Source organism: Bombina bombina, chromosome 7 (genome assembly GCF_027579735.1).
Source record: "Bombina bombina isolate aBomBom1 chromosome 7, aBomBom1.pri, whole genome shotgun sequence".
In the NCBI taxonomy this organism is placed as follows: domain Eukaryota; kingdom Metazoa; phylum Chordata; class Amphibia; order Anura; family Bombinatoridae; genus Bombina; species Bombina bombina.
In genome coordinates this window covers 120,697,832-120,721,985 of record NC_069505.1, presented here as the reverse complement: position 1 = coordinate 120,721,985, position 24,154 = coordinate 120,697,832, and positions in this window count along the sequence as shown.

The following is a 24,154-nucleotide window of genomic DNA, read 5'->3' as shown; positions in this document are numbered from 1 at the left end:
TGCGTTCAGTGGATTGAAGGGGTTAACAAAATTGCCCCAATAGTTGCAACGCGTTTCTCGGTTAAACAACCATTTCATCAGGCATAAACTAACTTCATCCTCCCTCTACCATATATACCTAACTGACAAACATTCTACTCCCCTCCAAAGGGGTGTGTTTCCCAATTAATCAAGTACACCTGTAAGGTGGAACTAACATCTCTGATCACAATGTTTTATAAATGTGCAATTGAACAAGAGCCAAAGTTACAGAAAAACCCTCCTCCATTCATTAAAAAAAACATCCTAAATATAGTAATGTACTATAACACCCCACATATTTATAGCAAAAAATTATATATACATATGAGGTGCACTAAAACCCAGAGTGAATTTCCATTACCTAGTATTCCCCGCAATGAGTGGATCGCTATACTTCCTTTTTATGTGTGACTTCTTTATGCTACCATTTTAATCATAAGGTAATATTTCCCTATTACACATAACCTTTGTTTAGAACACTTAGCTAATTTGTGTGGGGATTAATGCAGACGATTTGTTTGTAAGTCTCTTTCATCGTTGCATTCCTAATACTGATCGTGGGGGCCTTGTCAAATACCAAAGTCTCATTGGTTATCGTTGGTTGAATGCTAAAGCCTCATTGGTTATCGTTGATTGACATGGAGTCTGAGGGCGTTACTATAAGCCAGGCCCCCATGACTAGAGCGTGAGTACACGCCACAGATCAGACCTAGTTTTGCAGTGTGATCGCTGGTGACCTGACTATTGTAGGACGTGCCCCAAGTTGAATATATCCCAAATCATAATAAAAATGTAATCTATGCGATTATCTACTTTGTGTATAGTTATTTGGGCGTAAGTGCAACCCTTACCTAATGATCGTGACTGCTGCACATTTCCTATCAACAAGTGACAGCTTATGTGTGTGCAGATGTATATTGAAATAATATATGTTTATATGTATGAAACTTGACATGTTTTGATTAATAGGCCAAAATGGCTATGTCGTGTAAGATCCTAAATCAGATGGCTCTGAAGTATGTGTGTAGATCTATATGACTGTGTAGGGGGTGTGTTGTGGTGTACCAATGGCGTGTTAGGCTAAAATGTGAATGGGCTGCAAGTCCCCTGGGAGCAAGTGAATAGTGTGTGATAGTGTACCAATAGCGTGTCTATTTATAACAACTAAATTATAAGCAAGATCTAAGAGAAATTGTATATAATAAAAGATGAAAATAAATTTAAAAAACGTATTACGTGGAAAGCTAGAGTATTAATGAGAGAAAGTCTCTACCTACTAGGGATCCAAACATAAATATTATTTTTTTTTATTTATTTTTTTTATTTTTTTTATTGAGGTAATATATAAGTCAGTACAAGATATACATTTACATAGGCCCTCAACACGTAAGGGCCAATAACATTGATATGCAGTACTATACATAAACCACAGATTATCTCCATATTATAAAGCATAAAAAAAACAATAACATACAGTTCAAAGTCAAAGAAAATTCTGGCACTAAAATTCTGCCTATGTGGTTATTAAAGCCTAGGAAAGTGACCTCAAATTTTCTAGATTAGCATATAGGGCCACTATAAAGCCCTTGGGTCTATATTCATCCATATGTATGTAAAATTTCCAAATGTGGAACCTATAGGGCCATGATTGTAGCCCGTATACAAAGCACACTCCTCAAACTAAAGAGACCTCACCCATATCTCTAGCTGCTTAGAAAATGTATATTGAAAGAGTAAAAGAGTAAGACTAACAATATATAGATAGGAGTATTACTAGCCGCTATATTATGATAGCCATTTGTTAAATGGCAGGGTAAATCAAGGGAATCTGCGTTCCTGAGTTTAGTTACTAAACAAATACTGGGGGTAGACCCCCAGGGGGGGGGGGAATCGGGGCCAACCAGCTATTAGCTCAAGGCCATTTAAATAGGACTGTGAAGAAAGAAAATATACTACTAGCCTAAATAACTTAACTGATGTGATAGGTGCTCAGGCATAAACAATTAAGGGCTATCCGTTTTGCTTTGGAAAAATATATACAAGAAATTTGTATCTAAATACATCTCAAAGAAAGCAGTACATTATCTACTATGTTGAAATATAAACTTTCTAGAGTTAACTTTAACTTCAATAAGCACAAGGGCTGAGATATGCCGCGCCGGCCGTAGACGGCACACCAGCCCCCATGTCAAACAATGATATAGTATATGAAGAGGATTAGGCGTTGCACAAAATGTGGAAGCCTAGCAGTACCAAATTATTCTGAATTAAAAAACTTATTGTTGCAATATAGGTATACAGTAGAAGTAGTATAAACATATTACCAATAATCTGAGCCTACTGTTTGAGAGTGGTATATAGTACACAGATAAACATACGGCAATATGAAATAGTACCAGGGGCTCCACAGGCACCATACCAGTAAAAGAAAGATGTGTCTGTAAATGACAGGGAGAGTATTCACATAATTAGAAATAACAGTCAACCTTCAGGTAGTATAGAATATGCGTTTAGGTTCCCATACTAAATAACATCCAGCAGTGGGAGACTTGGAGAACATAGCACTTCAATATTAATCTGTAGGGCAACTTATGTACCTTGTCATCTAAGCGGTAGATAGCTAAGTGTTTACACTTTCCCGAATGGAGCTAGGGCGTCCCTCTTTTAGCAGGCCAAGTTCTAGGTTTATATGGACACTGTCATTGTGTTCCACTAGCTATGTTATCGAGTTAAGTGATTGAGTGACGCTAAAAGCTGCAGCTGAAAATGTCTCATAAATAAGCAACCTTTTATAATATATACATAAAACAAACCATAAAACCTCCTGTCAGATAAAATACAAAGAAATACAGATATGCTAGACAATATATCAGTGTAGTTTATGTCAGAGTGGATAGTTATATCATGTGAGAGGGTACTGTTATTTGGTGAGCTAGTAGCACCTATCCCTGATCTATAGTGCCTAGAAATATATGTTCGCTATTGGTAGACAGTACTATAGCTAGATAATATCACAATAGATAAAAAAAACAGCTCAGGTATATAGAAATAATATATGTCCAATAACTAAGTATTGAAACATTAACCCAGTGTGCACAACAGTACTGCCATTCCTCTAAGAGAGGTACAGTGTAAGTAATATTAAGATCCGTGTATATTATTATAATGATAAGCATAAACTGAGGGCAACTATATAAAAACAGCATAAATAGATATATGAAGGTCTCAAGTAAAACAAGCCTCAGACTCATGGGAGCATCATGCTAGATTTGGGCATATGAGTCTCCCAATTATAGTTCTTGATGTATAGCCATGTTACCGTTCATTCATCTTATGCCATGTCTGCTTCGCAAGAGTGCTTCAACCTGTCCTGGGAAGTGATGGATTACAAAATAAAGAGAGAAAAAAAACAAAGTCTTGTCGTGGAGATCTCCTGCAAAGCAAAGTTCAGTCCCAAAAGAACGTCCTGTGAGGTGTGAGCCGATGGAAGCGTCCCACGGCTATATCTCTTGCCCGCTTATGGAGGCTTAGCAAGAAGGCACAGCGCCTGCATCTTATCCTATACCCATAGGAATTTTCCGCCTGTCGTAGCGGCGATGTGCCTCACATACCGGTTCAGGAAACCGAGTTTCCCCATTAGTGGCCATCAGAACTGAGAACTGTAAGTTCAGCTGCCGCGCTGCCGTTGTAGATATACTTTGCCTGCTGTCTTTTAGAGAAGCGTGGTTGGTCCCAAGCACCTTTTCAGGGTAGGTAGCCAGGCAAAGGGCCCTCCTGTCATCGCAGGAATACTGAAGCCTGCGTGGGTCTCTCTCTTGGGTGAATGAAGTTAGCCCTCTCCCCTCTAGAACCGGAATCTTCTCCCAAATGCTACAGCTATAGTCCTGCGGCTCAAAGTAATCAGGGGTATAATATAGACGAGAGGACTGGTGACTCGCTACCAATGATCAAGGTTCATCCATCCCCAAGTGCTGTTCTGTAACGGAGGCCTGTTCTTCGATTGAAATGTCGCATAATGCAGTATTTGCAGCTAGCATCTCTTCGGCCGTGCTCTGTACCTCCTGCCTCCATATAGGACTTGGAGTTGGTTGTAGTAAAGGTCTCCTCTCTGCAAAAACTCTAAGCAGCTGTAATTCCATTTGTTTGAGGGCAGCCTCAAGGGAACTCAAAACTGTCTTCTCCCATCTAGTCGCAGCCGCCATTTTCCTATGTCGTGGTCTGCAAGCTCGCAGCCTTCTTACAGAGCTTAGGTCAGGGCTAGGTTCTGTATTTGAGTTTCCAATCTTTGTAAGGAGTGAATCTTGTTGAGGTCTTCAATAAAACTTATCAGCAGTATAAAAAGCTATCAATTGATCCCTAAAATCAATATTAAAAGCTGGAGCTCATGAAGCACACGTCTGTTCACTCTGGCGGTTAGCCCCGCCCCCCCCCCAAATATTATTTATTTTATATGTGACTTATTGAAATTGTCTGTAAAGTGACTATTGGTAGAAATTCTATAATAACATATTAAAATAAAAATGGGGTTTGAATACAGTGAAAATATAAATGTTGATAAAAAGGGTCAATAAAGGGGAAAAGATTGTTTATGATTTAGGGCATATAATAATGGGATACAATGGAATAACAGTGTGGGTAAGTGATATATGCCTACACACAAATGGTCCATAGGATGACCTATGTGGTGAAATAATTACCTTTGGGTTCTGACATAAAAAAGTCATGGATAAAAATAAAAGATATACGTGGATAGGTGATGTGTGACTATCAAGTTGATTTAGTTGTTGTGTGGTGACTGAGTGCACTTAGTGGGATAAGGGATTCTAATCTGTGACAATAATCAAAGATAGATATAAATAACTGATAGTGAAGGGAGATACATCTGCTAAGATAGGATAAATATAAAATTTCAGATTAAATGAGTTATTGTGGGGTGACCAATGTACTTTAATGGGATTCTAGTCTGTGACAATGATTAAAGATGTGTAAAAAACTAATATGGTGAAGGGAGATGTATGTGCTGAAAAAGCATGAATCTAAAACGCAGCCAAATCTAAAACTTCGTTCAGGCCAGAGGGAAACAGGGACTGGAATCTGAAAATCCAGTATGTTTCCCTCTAGTGCAAACGAGTGTACCAATTATGTCCTATTCTTGGTTGGATGTATTCTAATGGGGTTATGCAAAAACTATGAAGATGACCTTGGTGTTGGACCGTGTTGTGTCGTGAAACGCTGTGTTTCAATGACAGTTTTTTGATATTTCTAAAATGTTCGCTCCATCTGGTGCGTATTTTTCTGCAGGTGCGGCCTAAGTATTGGAGGCCGCACCTACAGGTCAAAACATAGATGACATACTCCGTACTACAATCTATTCTATGTTTAATAGGAAATATTTCCCCTGTAGTAGAACACTTAACAGTAGTCTGCCCATGTGTGACAAAGTCGCACATATGGCATCTCGGCTTGTTGCATCTGAATGCTCCCAGTTTTTTCTTTCTATCCCCAGAAGGTATGGGATTATGAATATTGTTCTTTTTGGATATAACTATTTTACTAGGTGCTAATTTTTGCTTGAGAGTTGGGCTCTTCAGAATACTACTTGTGGAGTCTTACTGATATTGTTTTTTAATATGGGGTCTTTAAGAATAATTGGCCAGTGTTTTCTTAAAATTCTTTTAATTGTACTATGTTGAGAGTTAAATTGGGTTATAAATAGGGGGTCCTTATAGCTGATATTGTCTGTACAGATGTGGCTTTCAGATTTTGGGGCTAAAATCATATTTCTATTTTCATTTCTTACTTTAAGAAAACTGTCTTCAATTAATTGGACAGGGTATCCTTTTTCTCTAAATCTTTTAACAAGGACGTCTGATTGTTGGTCATAAAGGTTCAAGGTGCTGCAATTCCTTCTGATGCGCCTAAACTGACTATAGGGGATGTGGGTCTTCCAGCCATTAAGGTGGTGACTTGAAAAGTGGAGAAAGTTGTTGCTATCCACTTTCTTTTTTATAAATGTACACTTACACTACTATTAAACAAGATATGAGTGGTGGCACTGGGCAAGTGGGCACAGTATATGCTGTGAGCCTGACACAAAAAAGCAGACTGATGTTTCACAGTCCAAAAAGTTTTTTTTTTTAAATGTACACTTACACTACTATTAAACAAGATATGAGTGGTGGCACTGGGCAAGTGGGCACAGTATACGCTGTGAGCCTGACACAAAAAAGCAGACTGATGTTTCACAGTCAAAAACGTTTTTTTTTAAATGTACACTACTATTAAACAAGATATGAGTGGTGGCACTGGGCAAGTGGGCACAGTATACGCTGTGAGCCTGACACCCATGCTGGCAGGCAGGCAACTGCAATTAGATTACACAAGAAGACTGATGTTTCACAGTCAAAAAAGTTTTTTTTTTTTTTAATTTACACTACTGTTACACCAGATATGAGTGGTGGCACTGGGCAAGTGGGCACAGTATATGCTGTGAGCCTGGCACACACACTGGCAGGCAGGCAACTGCAATTAGATTACACAAGCAGACTGATGTTTCACAGTCAAAATAGTTTGTTTTTTTTAATTTACACTACTGTTACACCAGATATGAGTGGTGGCACTGGGCAAGTGGGCACAGTATATGCTGTGAGCCTGGCACACACGCTGGCAGGCAGACAACTGCAATTAGATTACACAGGAAAAAAACAGCCCTAAAAAGGGCTTTTTGGGGTGCTGTCCTTACAACAGAGATCAGGACTGTAGTGTACACTGAATATACTAGCCTAGCTATCAATTTTCCCTATTAATCAGCAGCAGTCCCTACACTGTCCCTCCTCTCCCTAAGAATGCAGCTTCCGAATGAATCTAAAATGGATGCTGTCCAGGAGGTAGGAGGGTCTGGGAGGGAGGTTCTGCTGCTGATTGGCTGAAATGTGCCTGCTGACTGTGAGGTACAGGGTCAAAGTATTACTCAATGATGACGAATAGGGGGCGGATCGAACATCACATATGTTCGCCCGCCGCAGCGAACGCGAACATGCTATGTTCGCCGGGAACTATTCGCCGGCGAACAATTCGCGACATCACTACCAGTGATTGGTCATGTTCCAGACTTTTTTAACTTTGGGGCATTTCCATAAGTAATGATGTAGGTAAGGTACTGGTAAGCTACATTTACAACATTTGTTATATATGACCTATTAATTATTTCTGTATGTGATTCCCTCCACGAGGTTGATAAGGTAGCTTTATCTGCTAGCTGAAAACTTTTATGAATTATATGAAATGACTGACAACAACCGCTAGTTCTTTGTACCCTGTGAAGATTTAAGTGTTTTATATGGAACAGAGATAGAGTGGTTCCCTTGTTTATATATATTTAAACTAGGCTGTAAAACTACCAAAAAAAATTTGCCATGTAATTATCACATTTTGGGCGGTAATCAGAGATCTAACACAGATTGGTAGTTTTCCTTTACAGTGTAACAGTGACTTTAGTGTATATGGGGTAACTATTTGCTCCTCCAACCCCAGGATAGAATAATATTCTGTTTCCATTAGCCAGTCAATAGCTATTTTCCCCATCCCTGTTAAATTATATAGTTCAATATCAGGTAGGGAGAAACCTCCCTCTATTCTGAAATAAGTCATTTTTTAAGGCCTATCGCCCTCCGCTTCCTACCCCAAAAAACACTCACGCAATTTAATTTGAATAATGCTCGATCTTTGCATTTAATAAATAAAGGTAGATTTTGTATTAGGTAGAGTAGCTTAGGGAAGGCCACCATTTTGATCAAGCTAATTTTACCCGATAAGGACAGCGGAAACCTAGACCAAAATGATAGATCTTTGCATATTTTTATAAAGATACTTGGATAGTTTAGGTTATACCACTCATTGAGGTTTTTATTTAAGTTCGTTCTTAGCTTCTTTAAATGGGCATTCTTTATAACTATTCCTATTTTTGTAGATCCAATAAACTTTGTACTTTGTAGCCCGCAAAGGCACTAAACTTTTCAAGAATTAGGGTTAATAAGGGAATATTCCTTTTGGAATCTTTTAGAAAAACTAACAAATCATCTGCATAAAACAACAGTTTGATTTTTCTTTTCCCTAGCCAAATACGATAAGATAGACGGCGAGCAGTTCAATAGCTAAGTTGAATAGATACGGTGATAGAGGGCACCCCTGTCTAGTACCTTTCTATAGGGTAAAATTAGGAGTAATCTTTCCATTAACTGAGATATTGGCCAGCAGATTTTTGTAAATAATTTGAACAAATCTGAGGAAATGTCCTGTAATTCCGAACTTTTGTATCACTGTAAAAAGATGATCCCAAGAGATCGTATCAAATGCCTTTTCAGCGTCAATTGCTATAATAGTATTATCTGATTTAGGTGCAGCATGTTTTCCATTGAGTTGCTGCCAATAATAATCAATAATTAACTGTAATTTCCTCAGATTAACAGTTGCATTTCTCCCTAGCATGAATCCCACCTGATCTTTGTGTATAAGCGGATCCATCACTTTCTTTAATCTTTGTGCAATGATGCTAGTAAGTATTTTATAATCGTTATTTAACAACGAGATTGGCCTATATGCATTGAGATCTTCAGGATCCTTATCCTTTTCAACATTAATGAGATTGCATACTTCCTTGGGTAAAATTGTACTGAATAAAGATTCTAGTGTTGGTGCTATATCCTCTCCCATCATTTTGTACAATTCTATGGGTATCTGATCAGGACCAGGTGCTTTATTAGCAGCTGTTGCTTTAATTGTCTGTCTCATCTCCTCCTGAGATATCAGGCTTTTTAAAAACCCCAAGTTTTCTTCCGTTAACCTAGGTAACCAAATTTTATCGCAAAATGGTGCTTTCGAGTTCTGACATATGTCCCCTTCCTCATATACTTTTTGAAAATATTCGAATATATGTGTACTTATTTCATTAATATTTGAAAATCTTTTACTCCCTATTCTAATTGCTTCAGTGCATTGTTTTTTATGCTTAAGTTTTACTAGAGTGGCCAGGAATTTCCCTGCCTTACCACTACTATGTCTATAATAGAAAGCTCTTGTTCTCAATTATTCTTGTCTCATTTTTTGATTAAGAAAGGTTTTCCTTTCCTTTTTAGCCTTGATATATTTTTCCCACAAGAATTTAGATGAATCATTTACATATGCATTAAAGCAATTACACAGGTAGCTAGAAGATTTTATATCTTTGGCCTGCATCTCACTTTTTTTTACCAACTAAATATGATTTTATCTCTCATTTTATTACTGATTTAAATGTTTCTCAAAATATTACGCTTTTATTCTTATATTTATTGTTGAATGAGGAAAACTCATACCATTTCTGTCTCAACCAAGCTTTGAATTGTCAGTTTGCCGCTAAATATTTGGGAAAAGAAAATTTGGTAAAATTATTAAACTTAAAAGTTTTGTTTTTTACCTTGAGGCCTGCTCTGAGGAGGCGGACAGAGATTGCGTGAAATCAACCCGATCGAATACGATCGGGTTGATTGACATCCGATTGGCTGTGAATCTGCAGGGGGTGGCGTTGCACCAGCAGTTTACAAGAACTGCTGGTGCAATGCTGAATACGGAGAGCGTACTGCTCTCTGCATTCAGCGATGTGTGTAGGACATGATCCGCTGATCGGATCATGTCGAACAGACATTTCATTAACAGTCCCCTTAGTTTCTTTCAAAATATCTTAAGGAGTTTAGAGTAGCTCTCATCTTTTTGGCTGATTTGAATTTGAAGAATCAAATCAGCCAATAGGAATGCAAGGTACACCATTTTTAAACAGGTATCTTGCATCCAACTTCAGTCTACGGCGGTTATCTATAAAGAGGACGCTCCCTGCAGGATGTTATCACTGGTCCTGGATAGCTCCACACCACCGGGATGAAGATAGAAGATGCCCCCGTGATGGATGAAGATGTTGCCACCTGGATGAAGACTTCTCACCTCCTGGATGGAGATGGATGTCATACGTCAAGGGCATTGCGCAACATATTAGGGTTTTTGTGTGTTTTTTTTCTATTTGTCTTCTCCATTGACTTCTAAGGGGAATACATGAATGTGTATGCGATTTGGCTGTTTGCGTTACTTGGCTTAACGCATGCACAAAATAAGTTATTTTGTAATAGCTGCACAACCCCAAATGCGAAAAAGCCATAACGCTTGTGGTGTTTTTGCAACTGATTTGCTGCATGACTTGTAATCTTGCCCTTAGCATCCATTGTTAAAGTGACATGAAACTCAAATACTTTCTGTCATGCTTCAAATAGAGCTTACAATTTTTAACATCTTTCCAATTTAATTATATTATCAACTTTGCTTCCTTCTCTTGATATTTTTGTTAACAGAGCAGTAATGCACTACTGGAAACTAGCTGATAATTAAATTAGTAAAGCCAATGACAAGTGGTATATATGTGCATCCACCAATCCCCAGCTTGCTCCCAGTAGTACATTGCTGCTCCTGAGCATACCTATGTATGCTATTATGAAATAACATAAAAAGAACTAAATTGGAAAAAAAATTATGGTTCATGGCAGATAGTAATGGAGGAGGGGAACTGGTTACTGGTATTAGGAAAGGTTAGTATAGGTTGTATGCATACCTGAACAGTAGAGTTTTTAGGGAGTGCTTGAAGCTTTCAAAACTAGGGGAGAGTCTTGTGGAGCAAATGTAATAAGGAGGCATAAGATTCATATACACTGGTTAACAATCAACACACATGTTAATATACATTATATAAAAAAAATCCTCCCTCTTCGCCTGCACCAATGTCTCCTGTTATACAAGTCCACAAACAACATATCATTTGGCTCATATATGCATCAGCTCTGCCCTTATGTGTTACAAATAGATTAATATGTTATGATGTGTTCAACTTTGTTATGGACACTGTGGGGTCAATTTACTAATATGCGAGCGGACATTATACGATGCAGCGTATCATGTCCGCTGCACATCGATAAATGCCAACAGCATACGCTGTTGGCATTTATCATTGCACCAGCAGTTCTTGTGAACTGCTGGTGCAATGTTGACCCCTGCAGATTTGTATTCGATTTATCAAGCTCCGTCTAAAGACTGCTGTTCCATAACCTGACCGCCTCAGAGCAGGCGGTCAGGTTATGGAACAGCAGTCTTTAGACGGAGCTTGATAAATTGACCCACGTGTCCCCAAGGGGACTAAATAGTAGTGATGATTATGCATGCTGCTATCATTACACCACACTAGGCACTATGTCCTTACTAACTCTGGATTATAATACTTTGAATTTCACTATAATATGGACTGTTACGGGTATCCTAGTCCTCAGTACCTCTATACTATTATAGGCATATGTTTCTAACTACTTCCTGGGACATGAAATCTTTTGATATGCTGCTAATCTAGATGTTTTTGGCATTATTTGGTATTGATACAGTGATGTTTAAATTACCAGAACATTTCTAGTTCTTTATAACAGATCACATAGAATGTATAGTATATATTTAATGGTAATAATTAAATTTGTGCTTTAAAATGTTAATAGACTAGGGCTCCATGTACTAAGCCGTCAATTCATCCGTCATTGTAGACGCGGATAAACTCGCCGTTACTCACCGCGGGCGAAATGGTGTCCGCTGTCGCTATGTACTAATATTCCCTCAATAAATAGACAAGTCTAGCCCGCCGCGAGCAGTTGCGGATTGTTGATAAATTTGACGCCTCGCTCGCCGCGACTAAGCTGATGTGCTTAACTTTCAGTTGAATTGTCTGGCCAATTATTAACACGTGACATGCAAGGTGTCACGAACATCATAGTAGTCGCAGGAATAGAATTTTGCTCCTATAAAAGTTCAACTTATCTAAACAACTTTATTATTGTTCAAAATTTTTTGAAGAGTGATAACAGAGCGTTATTTTTGTAATATTTATTTACAATTTGGATATGGCTTCATCTGGATCTGATAATATATAAATATTAATATAAAAATAATTATAAAGATTGACAACTATACAATACAAATTTAAAATATAGATTACTCTTTAATTACAGTCGACAAATTGGGCGCAATTTATGTACATGGAAATGAGAGACAAATTAGACGCCAGTTATGCTGTAAGTACAATGCTGATATTACTGCCTTTTATATATGTCTAGACTGGCGACTAGATTGACTTTCCTATTGTTTTGTACCTTGCCCGCCACCTAAAAGGTGGCGAGGCAAAAATAACGAGGTGGGAGCGGAAATTGTAGCGAGCGGACAAATAGATTTTTTAGTACATTCGTTTTTGGCGAGTTGGTGGTCAAATGTGTCTAATTACAGTGAAAAATGGAGCGGTAGCGAGGTTTGGCGGATAAGTACGCTCGCAATTTTAAAGATGCGAGTTTTAACATAATTGACGGCTTTGTACATATCAGTTTGCGAATTTTGACGCGAGATTTGTTGCGGGTAGCTCGCTGACTGCTTAGTACATGGAGCCCTATGAATGAGTACATAAGCCATACATCTTTTGCAGCTTGTTTGTACACTATTGAATATATGTAGATACTAGTTTAATTGTTATCTCCAGACCATTCAGACCGATGCTGGCTATCGTTTTTTTATTTATGGAGCTGGATCCATGGTAATATGGGCTGATCTGGTGTATGCTATGAAGTTGGGCACACCTATGTGGGCATGGCTAGGTGACGTAACAGCACAGACTACTATGGTTCTATGTTGTTTACATGTTGCTTGGGTAACGATGGCTCGTTGTGATGGTGTCATCACTAGGTGCAGGCCATGAAAGGCGTGTCCTAGAGATGCATTATGTACGCTCTGTATGTTCTGGTGGTAACTACACACAGGTGTGTTTAATAAGTTTTAGAGGGTATATAAGTATATTTTTGTTGCTTTGGGGCCTATCTATCAATCTCCGAAAGGAGCTTGATGGCCCGTGTTTCTGGCGAGTCTTCAGACTCGCCAGAAACAGCAGTTATGAAGCACAAAGATCGCTGCTCCATAACCCTGTCCGCCTGCTCTGAGCAGGCGGACAGGAATCGCCACAATTCAACCCGATCGAGTACAATCGGGTTGATTGACACCCCCTGCTGATGGCCCATTGGCCATGAGTCTGCAGGGGGCGGTGTTGCAGCAGCTCTTGTGAGCTGCTGGTGCAATGCTGAATACGGAGAGCGTATTGCTCTCCGCATTCAGCAAGGTCTTGCGGACCTGATCCGCACTGTCGGATCAGGTCCACAAGACCTTTGTTAAATAGGGGCCTTTGCACTTTATGTCAATTTGGACCTCCACTGAGGAAAGCTCCCGTGCGAGCTGAAACTTTGGAAACAGGCCAATTTGTACTACCTTTTGATTAAAGGCTGTTCTATTTGTTACATATCCATGTAAGCCTGCTTTGTGTTCTGGGGATTCTGGCCAGCTCTGGGATACATCTTGGAAAACTACATTACTAATTGTCAGTGCTCCAGGGAGTTGTTCAGGCTAGCGTGTGCCATTCATAATGGACTTTTTTATATTAAAAAAAATATATATATATATATATTAATAAATAGAACATATTCTGTGGTATGTGAAGAAGAACATTGGAATGTGAAATATTCATATTTTCAAGTCAGGTTAGCACACATGAGAAAACGTAATTGGATCTGCGTGACTTGTTGGGTGTTAGGTTTTTGTTTTTTTGTTTTCACTTTTCTTTCTCCATTGAAGTCTATGGGGAAAAATGTTAGCTTGGTCACAATATACCAAGTTCGGATTTTTTTGCGTATCGAGTTAGCGCTCGTATGCAAACTTTTTACAATCAACTTGTAATACGTGGGCTAACCGGCGAGCAAAAAGAAAACTTCTAGCAGAGTTAACACATGAGCGGAAGCGATAAATAACTCTCCACTTGTAATCTAGCCCTTACGGCTAGATTTAGAGTTTGGCGGTAGCCGTGAAAACCAACGTTAGAGGCTCCTAACGCTGGTTTTAGGCTACTCAAAAAAGGGTCTAACGCTCACTTTTCAGCCGCGACTTTTCCATACCGCAGATCCCCTTACGTCAATTGCGTATCCTATCTTTTCAATGGGATCTTTTTAACTCCGGTATTTAGAGTCGTGTCTGAAGTGAGCGTTAGAAATCTAACGACAAAACTCCAGCCGCAGAAAAAAGTCAGTAGTTAAGAGCTTTCTGGGCTAACGCCGGTTCATAAAGCTCTTAACTACTGTGCTCTAAAGTACACTAACACCCATAAACTACCTATGTACCCCTAAACCGAGGTCCCCCCACATCGCCGCCACTCGATTAAATTTTTTAAACCCCTAATCTGCCGACCGCCACCTACGTTATCCTTATGTACCCCTAATCTGCTGCCCCTAACACCGCCGACCCCTATATTATATTTATTAACCCCTAACCTGCCCCCCACAACGTCGCAGCCAGCTACCTACAATAATTAACCCCTAATCTGCCGACCGCAAAGCACCGCTACTTAAGTTATCCTTATGTACCCCTAATCTGCTGCCCCTAACACCGCCGACCCCTATATTATATTTATTAACCCCTAATCTGCCCCCCTCAACGTCGCCTCCACCTGCCTACACTTATTAACCCCTAATCTGCCGAGCAGACCGCACTGCTACTATAATAAAGTTATTAACCCCTAATCCACCTCACTATCCCTATAATAAATAGTATTAACCCCTAATCTGCCCTCCCTAACATCGCCGACACCTAACTTCAATTATTAACCCCTAATCTGCCGACCGGAGCTCACCACTATTCTAATAAATGTATTAACCCCTAAAGCTAAGTCTAACCCTAACACTAACACCCCCCTAACTTAAATATTATTTAAATCTAACAAAATTAATTAACTCTTATGAAATAAATTATTCCTATTTAAAGCTAAATACTTACCTGTAAAATAAATCCTAATATAGCTACAATATAAATTATAATTATATTATAGCTATTTTAGGATTAATATTTATTTTACAGGTAACTTTGTATTTATTTTAACCAGGTACAATAGCTATTAAATAGTTAAGAACTATTTAATAGCTAAAATAGTTAAAATAATAACAAAATTACCTGTAAAATAAATCCTAACCTAAGTTACAATTAAACCTAACACTATACTATCATTAAATTAATTAAATAAAATACCTACAATTACCTACAATTAAACCTAACACTACACTATCAATACATTAATTAAATACAATACCTACAAATAACTACAATGAAATAAACTAACTAAAGTACAAAAAATAAAAAAGAACTAAGTTACAAAAAATATTTACAAACATAAGAAAAATATTACAACAATTTTAAACTAATTACACCTACTCTAAGCCCGCTAATAAAATAACAAAGACCCCCAAAATAAAAAATGCCCTACCCTATTCTAAATTACTAATGTTCAAAGCTCTTTTACCTTACCAGCCCTGAACAGGGCCCTTTGCGGGGCATGCCCCAAGAAATTCAGCTCTTTTGCCTGTAAAAAAAAACATACAATACCCCCCCCCCAACATTACAACCCACCACCCACATACCCCTAATCTAACCCAAGCCCCCCTTAAATAAACCTAACACTAAGCCCCTGAAGATCATCCTACCTTGTCTTCACCTCACCGGGTATCACCGATCGGTCCTGGCTCCAAAATCTTCATCCAACCCAAGCGGGGGCTGGCGATCCATCATCCGGTGGCTGAAGAGGTCCAGAAGAGGCTCCAAAGTCTTCATCCTATCCGGGAAGAAGAGTAGATCCGGACCGGCAACCATCTTCTTCCAAGCGGCATATTCTATCTTCATCTGATGAGGACCGGCTCCATCCTGAAGACCTCCACCGCGGACCCATCTTCATCCGGCGACGTCCAACTGAAGAATGACGGTTCCTTTAAGGGACGTCATCCAAGATGGTGTCCCTCGAATTCCGATTGGCTGATAGGATTCTATCAGCCAATCGGAATTAAGGTAGGAATATTCTGATTGGCTGATGGAATCAGCCAATCAGAATCAAGATCAATCCGATTGGCTGATCCAATCAGCCAATCAGATTGAGCTTGCATTCTATTGGCTGATCGGAACAGCCAATAGAATGCGAGCTCAATCTGATTGGCTGATTGGATCAGCCAATCGGATTGAACTTGATTCTGATTGGCTGATTCCATCAGCCAATCAGAATATTCCTACCTTAATTCCGATTGGCTGATAGAATCCTATCAGCCAATCGGAATTCGAGGGACGCCATCTTGGATGACGTCCCTTAAAGGAACCGTCATTCTTCAGTTGGACGTCACCGGATGAAGATGGGTTCGCGGTGGAGGTCTTCAGGATGGAGCCGGTCCTCATCGGATGAAGATAGAAGATGCCGCTTGGAAGAAGATGGTTGCCGGTCCGGATCTACTTTTCTTCCCGGATAGGATGAAGACTTTGGACCCTCTTCTGGACTTCTTCAGCCATCGGATGATGGATGTCTAGCCCCCTCTTGGGTTGCATGAAGATATCGGAGCCAGAACGGATCGGTGTGATACCCGGTGAGGTGAAGACAAGGTAGGAAGATCTTCAGGGGCTTAGTGTTAGGTTTATTTAAGGGGGGTTTGGGTTAGATTAGGGGTATGTGGGTGGTGGGTTGTAATGTTGGGGGGGGTATTGTATGTTTTTTTTTACAGGCAAAAGAGCTGAATTATTTGGGGCATGCCCCACAAAGGGCCCTGTTCAGGGCTGGTAAGGTAAAAGAGCTTTGAACTTTAGTAATTTAGAACAGGGTAGGGCATTTTTTATTTTGGGGGGCTTTGTTATTTTATTAGGGGGCTTAGAGTAGGTGTAATTAGTTTAAAATTGTTGTAAGATTTTCCTTATGTTTGTAAATATTTTTTTATTTTTTTGTAACTTAGTTCTTTTTTATTTTTTGTACTTTAGTTAGTTTATTTCATTGTAGTTATTTGTAGATATTGTATTTAATTAATGTATTGATAGTGTAGTGTTAGGTTTAATTGTAGGTAATTGTAGATATTTTATTTAATTAATTTAATGATAGTGTAGTGTTAGGTTTAATTGTAACTTAGGTTAGGATTTATTTTACAGGTAATTTTGTTATTATTTTAACTATTTTAGCTATTAAATAGTTCTTAACTATTTAATAGCTATTGTACCTGGTTAAAATAAATACAAAGTTACCTGTAAAATAAATATTAATCCTAAAATAGCTATAATATAATTATAATTTATAGTGTAGCTATATTAGGATTTATTTTACAGGTAATTATTTAGCTTTAAATAGGAATAATTTATTTAAGAAGAGTTAATTAATTTTGTTAGATTAAAATTATATTTAATTTAGGGGGGTGTTAGTGTTAGGGTTAAACTTAGCTTTAGGGGTTAATACATTTATTAGAATAGCGGTGAGCTCCAGTCGGCAGATTAGGGGTTAATAATTGAAGTTAGGTGTCGGCGATGTTAGGGAGGGCAGATTAGGGGTTAATACTATTTATTATAGGGTTAGTGAGGCGGATTAGGGGTTAATAACTTTATAATAATAGCGGTGCGGTCCGGTCGGCAGATTAGGGGTTAATAAGTGTAGGCAGGTGGAGGCGACGTTGTGGGGGGCAGATTAGGGGTTAATAAATATTATATAGGGGTCGGCGATGTTAGGGCAGCAGATTAGGGGTACATAGGGATAATGTAAGTAGCGGCGGTTTACGGAGCGGCAGATTAGGGGTTAAAAATAATATGCAGGGGTCAGCGATAGCGGGTGCGGCAGATTAGGGGTTAATAAGTGTAAGGCTAGGGGTGTTTAGACTCGGGGTACATGTTAGGATGTTAGGTGCAGACGTAGGAAGTGTTTCCCCATAGCAAACAATGGGGCTGCGTTAGGAGCTGAACGCGGCTTTTTTGCAGGTGTTAGGTTTTTTTTCAGCTCAAACAGCCCCATTGTTTCTTATGGGGGAATCGTGCACGAGCACGTTTTTGAGGCTGGCCGCGTCCGTAAGCAACTCTGGTATCGAGAGTTGAAGCTGCGTTAAATATGCTCTACGCTCCTTTTTTCGGAGCCTAACGCAGCCTTTATGTGGACTCTCAATACCAGAGTTATTTTTATGGTGCGGCCAGAAAATAGCCGGCGTTAGCTACGCGTGTCCTTACCGACAAAACTCTAAATCTAGCTGTTAGTTTGTTAAAGGAATTGCATTGGCAATAATATAAAGTCCTGGCAACACAGATACGTTAATTGTACAGTTGAAAAATGTAAAAGGAATGATAAAAAAACAGATACAGGTACAAATGAAAATATTTTAAGTAACTTGGCTATAAACTTTATTTATAAAAGAAAAAAAAAGATATTTGTACAAACATACAAAAGTAGCTCATTAAAAAATATAATCTATTTATAATATTTCTGAGATTCTGGAGACTTTTTTGCTTTTGCTTTCGTGGACACACAAATCTTTGTGCTCAGTATTCCATCCAGTTAACTTGTCAAATTGATATTAAACTTCAATGATAACATCTTCAAACAAAATGTCTTTTTCTGCTCTATTTAAAAAATAAAATTCAAACCAGCTCTGTAGGCAAAGCAGAAGTGAAAGGATGAACATATAAATATTTTTATGCAACTGAGATTCTTTGAAGCTTAAAGGGACATGGGTTTAAAGCTTTTATTTATACATAAGAAATTATTTGCTGCATTGCAAAAGATCTACATACAAAATAGATATTTTAAAAGCATTTACAACTGCAATTTTGTTTTAAAAAAAATATGCATTGTTTTGCAAGCCATGGATAACCCCTTGAATAGACTTTTGTTTGTTTTTATCTTGCTACCTTTGCTGTGGCTATATAAAGAAAAATATTATATACAGAAGCTCCTGCAAATAACAATCATTGTGTAGAATGTAGGAGTGTTGGGCATCTGCTTTTCAGGGAATGCACTCCAGCCTCTCTTGTGGCAAGACAATAATTCTGTGTTAAATTATAGTAAAAACAGGCAATAAACAATCAAAAGTACATTGCAGAGTTATTTTTTTAAATTATCTAAATATTAATTTGCTTGCGCGCAAACATGGGCGGTTTAGTGCGTGTATTGCAAGTTAAAGGGACATAAAACAAGTTGGGATAGAGGCAAAATATGTACTTTAATTACTTTACCTGCAAATTTATACTGCAGTGCCTCACCATTAACCCTTTATTTTAAGTTTCCGAATTTTACAGCTCTAACTCCCCCCACACAATTCCTTCTTTGTCTGTATCTATATTCACCTTTGCTTTTGGTAGAATGCAGAAGTACACACTCATTATCTGCTGGAGGATTCCTAGAAGCAAAAAAGATGTTGTGAAATACAATGCCTGTGTTTCTGTAGCTAAACACTAAGGGGGGTGGATCAGACTACTCTAGACAGCAGGACCATGTAACTAATTTTGCTTATTTTTTAATTAAAACAAAAAAATACTTGCCAGCAATTTTGAAACAATTTTTTTATGCAAACTATTTTTACTTAATTAGCCCTTTTAGGATATGCACAGATCTCAACATGTTTTATGGCACTTTAAAGAAAACTATTTGCGCGCGAGCAAAACCTAATGCCCACTAACTTCAGGACTTCAGATATCGCGACCACATTAACTTCTTCTCCCTATAAACTTCAATGCTGAAGAGAGAGAAAACAACTTCTCGCTTGCGCACTAACCCGACACCACATTAAAAGGACAGCAATAAACCTGGAGTAAGTTATTCATATATATCAAATATATACACCTATACACATATTTAGACATATATGTATACAATTTAGCTTTTTCCATTCAAACACCATGTCATATACCATATTTTAACCCTTATATAATTTTATATTAATATTAATATTTTTGATCACATAGTGTATATATGAGAGTAATACTTTATTTTCATGTATTTATGTTGTGTTTGGTGCACTTTTTTTTAACTCTTACACTTTAGGCTGGGTCCTCACTTACTTTAGTGAACTTGTTTACTTTCAACTTGTAATATGTGTACAAGTTAGCACGGTCACAATATTGGTTGGTTTATATGATAAATACGATATAAAATAGTGAAATTCCATATGTGTATATGGGGACATAAGAAGTCAGGATTCTTGTATAACATCTGGAACAATCCCACCCGATAAAAACAATATTTATTAAAATATGAAGTGATAAAAGCAAGCAATATCCAGGGAGATAGTCACTAAGGGCTTCTATTCAGAACACTAGTCCAAAGTCTGTCTACACAGATGGATGTATATTATCAAACGCTCCACTACATTTGTCTATATGATAGTCAGTTGTGGAATGGCTTGGCGTCTCCTTGTGATATCACCCATGCTTGGAGAACAGAACTACACAAAAATGTATCAGTTTTATGCTTATCAACTCTATAGTCTGCACTTCTAATTCTCACAGGAATTGGAAACCCTCATTTGCAAGAAAATGGGATAAAATAAATAAAGAATGTTTCATATGCATATTATAAAGTTGTTGTTTTTTTCATTATGCACAATTTTACAACAACCTCACACCTAAATTACAAGTTTTGCGTTATAGAGGGTACGAAACGAACGCAACAAAAGTTGGGTTATTTCACCCTCCATAGCGCTGCCATTACGAGTTTTGGAAAAGCCGCCTTGTGTGTGCGACATGGTGGCGATGAGCTCCATACCGCACAAAATAGAAGCGCTGCTTTGACTTGCTCATGCATGCTTTCCCCATAGACATCAATGGGGAGAAAGTGTTGTAAAAAAAAGTTACATTTAAACCTAACACCCTAACATAAACCCCACGTCTAAACACCCCTAATCTGCTGCTCCCGACATTGCCGACACCTACATAAATTTATTAACCCCTAATCTGCCGCTCCTGATATCGCCGCCACTATACTAAAGTTATTAACCCCTATTCCCCCGCACCCAACATCGCCAACACTATAATAAAGATATTAACCCCTATTCCGACGCTCCCCAACATCGCCGCCACTAAATAAAGTTACTAACCCCTAAACCCTTGACCTCCCACATCACTACCACTGAATCAACCTATTAACCCTTAAACCGCCAGCCCCCCACATCACCAAAAACTAAATTAAACTATTAACCCCTAAACCTAACAACCCCCTAACTTGAAATAAAAATTACAAGATCCCTATCTTAAAATAAAAAAAACAGAGAAATGAAAAAAAAATTTTAACTATACATTAAACTAATATTACTATTATACTAAAATTAAAATAACTATCAATTAAATAAATTAAATTACAAATTAAAAAAAAAACTAACACTACTAAAAAAAATTAAATCTAGAATTACAAAAAAATACTAAATTACAACAAATAAAAAAATACCAAAGTACAAAACAAACAAACACTAAATTATGAAAAATAACAAACGAAATTATCAAAAATAAAAACAATTACACCTAATCTAATAACCCTATACAAATAAAAAAAGCCCCCCCCCCAAAATAAAAAAACCCTAGCCTACAATAAACTACCAATAGCCCTTAAAAGGGCCTTTTGTTGGGCATTGCCCTAAAGAAATCAGCTCTTTTCCCTGAAAAAAAATACAAAGACCCCCCAACAGTAAAACCAACCAACCCCCCAAAATAAAAAACCTAACTAACAAAAACCTAGAAAGCAAAAACCTAGAAAGCAGAAGAATTAAAACGCCTCTCTTTCAACCCACCTCAATAGAATTACAAAAATACACTTCAGCAGTAACTAGCACAGAAATGCAAAGGCACACACTTTAACTCATTGTAAACCAACATCCAATGCACATGGAAATAGCAACAATGAAAAAAGATTCAGAGGCTCAAAGAGTTGTCAAAAAGTCTGTATTTCAACTTTGCATAAAAGTGTTACAGACAGGCAAAATAGAAAGCAGGTCAAACGCATTTCATATATACATTATACTTCATCAGTGACCACTTTAACTCACATATGTATTCATAATGTCCACGGCGCTCGGTCCTGGGGGAGTACACAAACCGCCTCCTGCAGTGTCTCGGCTATGCCGTTCGCTCCCCTCCTCAAGCCGCCCGTAGCCTTAGGTTCCGTGTGAGTGCGTGTGGCCGCATGCGGCTAGGCGTGTGACGTTGATTCCTTGTCACACCTCCATTCTCTATTGGGTGGGCGAAGGGGCTTGTACCAAGTGTGGTGTTACCGGATCCTTCTTGATGGCTCAGCAAAAATAAGAAAGAAATGAAGAGAGATCCAGTACTCCTTGTGAAATCATGAAATATTCAGCTTTATTGGTTCATTAAAAACAAATGCAACAGTTCATTGTATACAGCACACAGAGCTGCAGCACGGGATGGTGGTCACTAATGCTTTAGTGACCACCATCCCGTGCTGCAGCTCTGTGTGCTGTATACAATGAACTGTTGCATTTGTTTTTAAAGAACCAATAAAGCTGACTTTTTCGTGATTTCACAAGGAGTACCGGATCTCTCTTCATTTCCTTCTTAACAAAAACCTAAGCTACCCATTGCCCTGAAAAGGGCATTTGTATGGGCATTGCCCTTAAAAGGGCATTTAGCTCTTTTTCTTGCCCTTAAACAGGCATTTAGCTATTTTAAGACAAGCCCAAACCCTAATCTAAAAAAAAAACACTGCAAAAAAGCTAACACTAACCCCCGACGATCCACTTACAGTTTCTGAAGTCCAGACATCCAGGCGGCAAGAAGTCTTCAACCATGCGTCGAGGTCTTCATCCATCCAGGCAGCATGTTCCATCTTCATCCAGGCAGTGTGGAGCAGGTCCATCCTGAAGACATCCGGCGCCGAGCATCCTCTTCATACAGTCACCATCGTATACTGAATCTTCAATGCAAGGGAGCCTTTTCAAAATGGTGTCCCTTGCATTCCTATTGGATGATTTGATTTTGGAAATTCAAATCAGCCAATAGGATGAGAGGTACTGAAATCCTATTGGCTGTTCAAATCAGTCAATAGGATGAGAGCTACTGAAATTCTATTGGCTGATTTGAATGGCCAATAGGATTTCAGTAGCTCTCATCCTATTGGCTGATTTCAATTTCCAAAGTCAAATCAGCCAATAGGAATAGCAAAACTTGTAATGGTAGCGCTATGGAAATCCCATGCAAAAACGTAATTTTTTTGAGTGCGGGACTGACATTGTATTACAGGCTAAAATGCTTGCATTACAGCTATACCGACAAGACTCGTAATGGCTGCGCTGCTGTTTTAACGCTGAAATGGCCATTTTTTTCAGCATTAAAACACAAACGCAAAACTCGTAATCTAGATGTCAATCTTTGTCATGCCCCTTTAAAGGAATACTAAATTCAAAAAGAATGATTTAGATAGAGTCTTTTTATATATACACTGTCTGAGGCACCAGCTCTTACTGAGCATGTGCAAGAGTTCACAGTGTATACATTCATGAGTCTGTGATTGGCTGATGGCTTTTAAAAGATACAAAGGCCGACAAATTTAAGTGAATTTTTAAATTTCTCTGAAAAAAAACCCCAATCCTTTGCTCAATTAAAATTTTTGCATTGTCTTTTTATTATACACTTAAGGCTAGATAACAAGTGGAACGCTACTTAGCACTCCCGCTCGAGCACTAACTTCACTAGAAGTAATATTTTTGTGTATGTCGCATATTACAAGTTGAAGTAAAAAGTTGTAAACCTGACGCATGCTAACCAGAGGACTTCAAATATTGTGACCGTGTTAACTTATATTCACCCTTAGATTTCAATGGAGAGAGCAGGAGAAAATCCTTGTACCTATCAATCGCAGGCTAACCTGACAGGAGTTATGAATATTTCATATTCCAATGTTCTTCACATACAGAATTGTTTTATCTTTATTTTAAATAAATAGATAGATATATAGAGATATCTATGTTACATTAACATTATCCCATATATATATATATCTTTAATAATAAAAATTAAAAAAAAAAAAAAGACGGGGCGGAGCCAACTGCCGAAGCTACAGGACATGCTATTCCAGAGCTCCTAAAAGTTGATCTTAAAAAAGATATTCAATGGCGATTTAAGAACCTAAATTTCTAAATATTGGGTAAATCTCACATCCTAGGACACAGATTGTGAAGTTTGGGATTAAAAGGACATACTAATGGCGAGCTATCAGTGA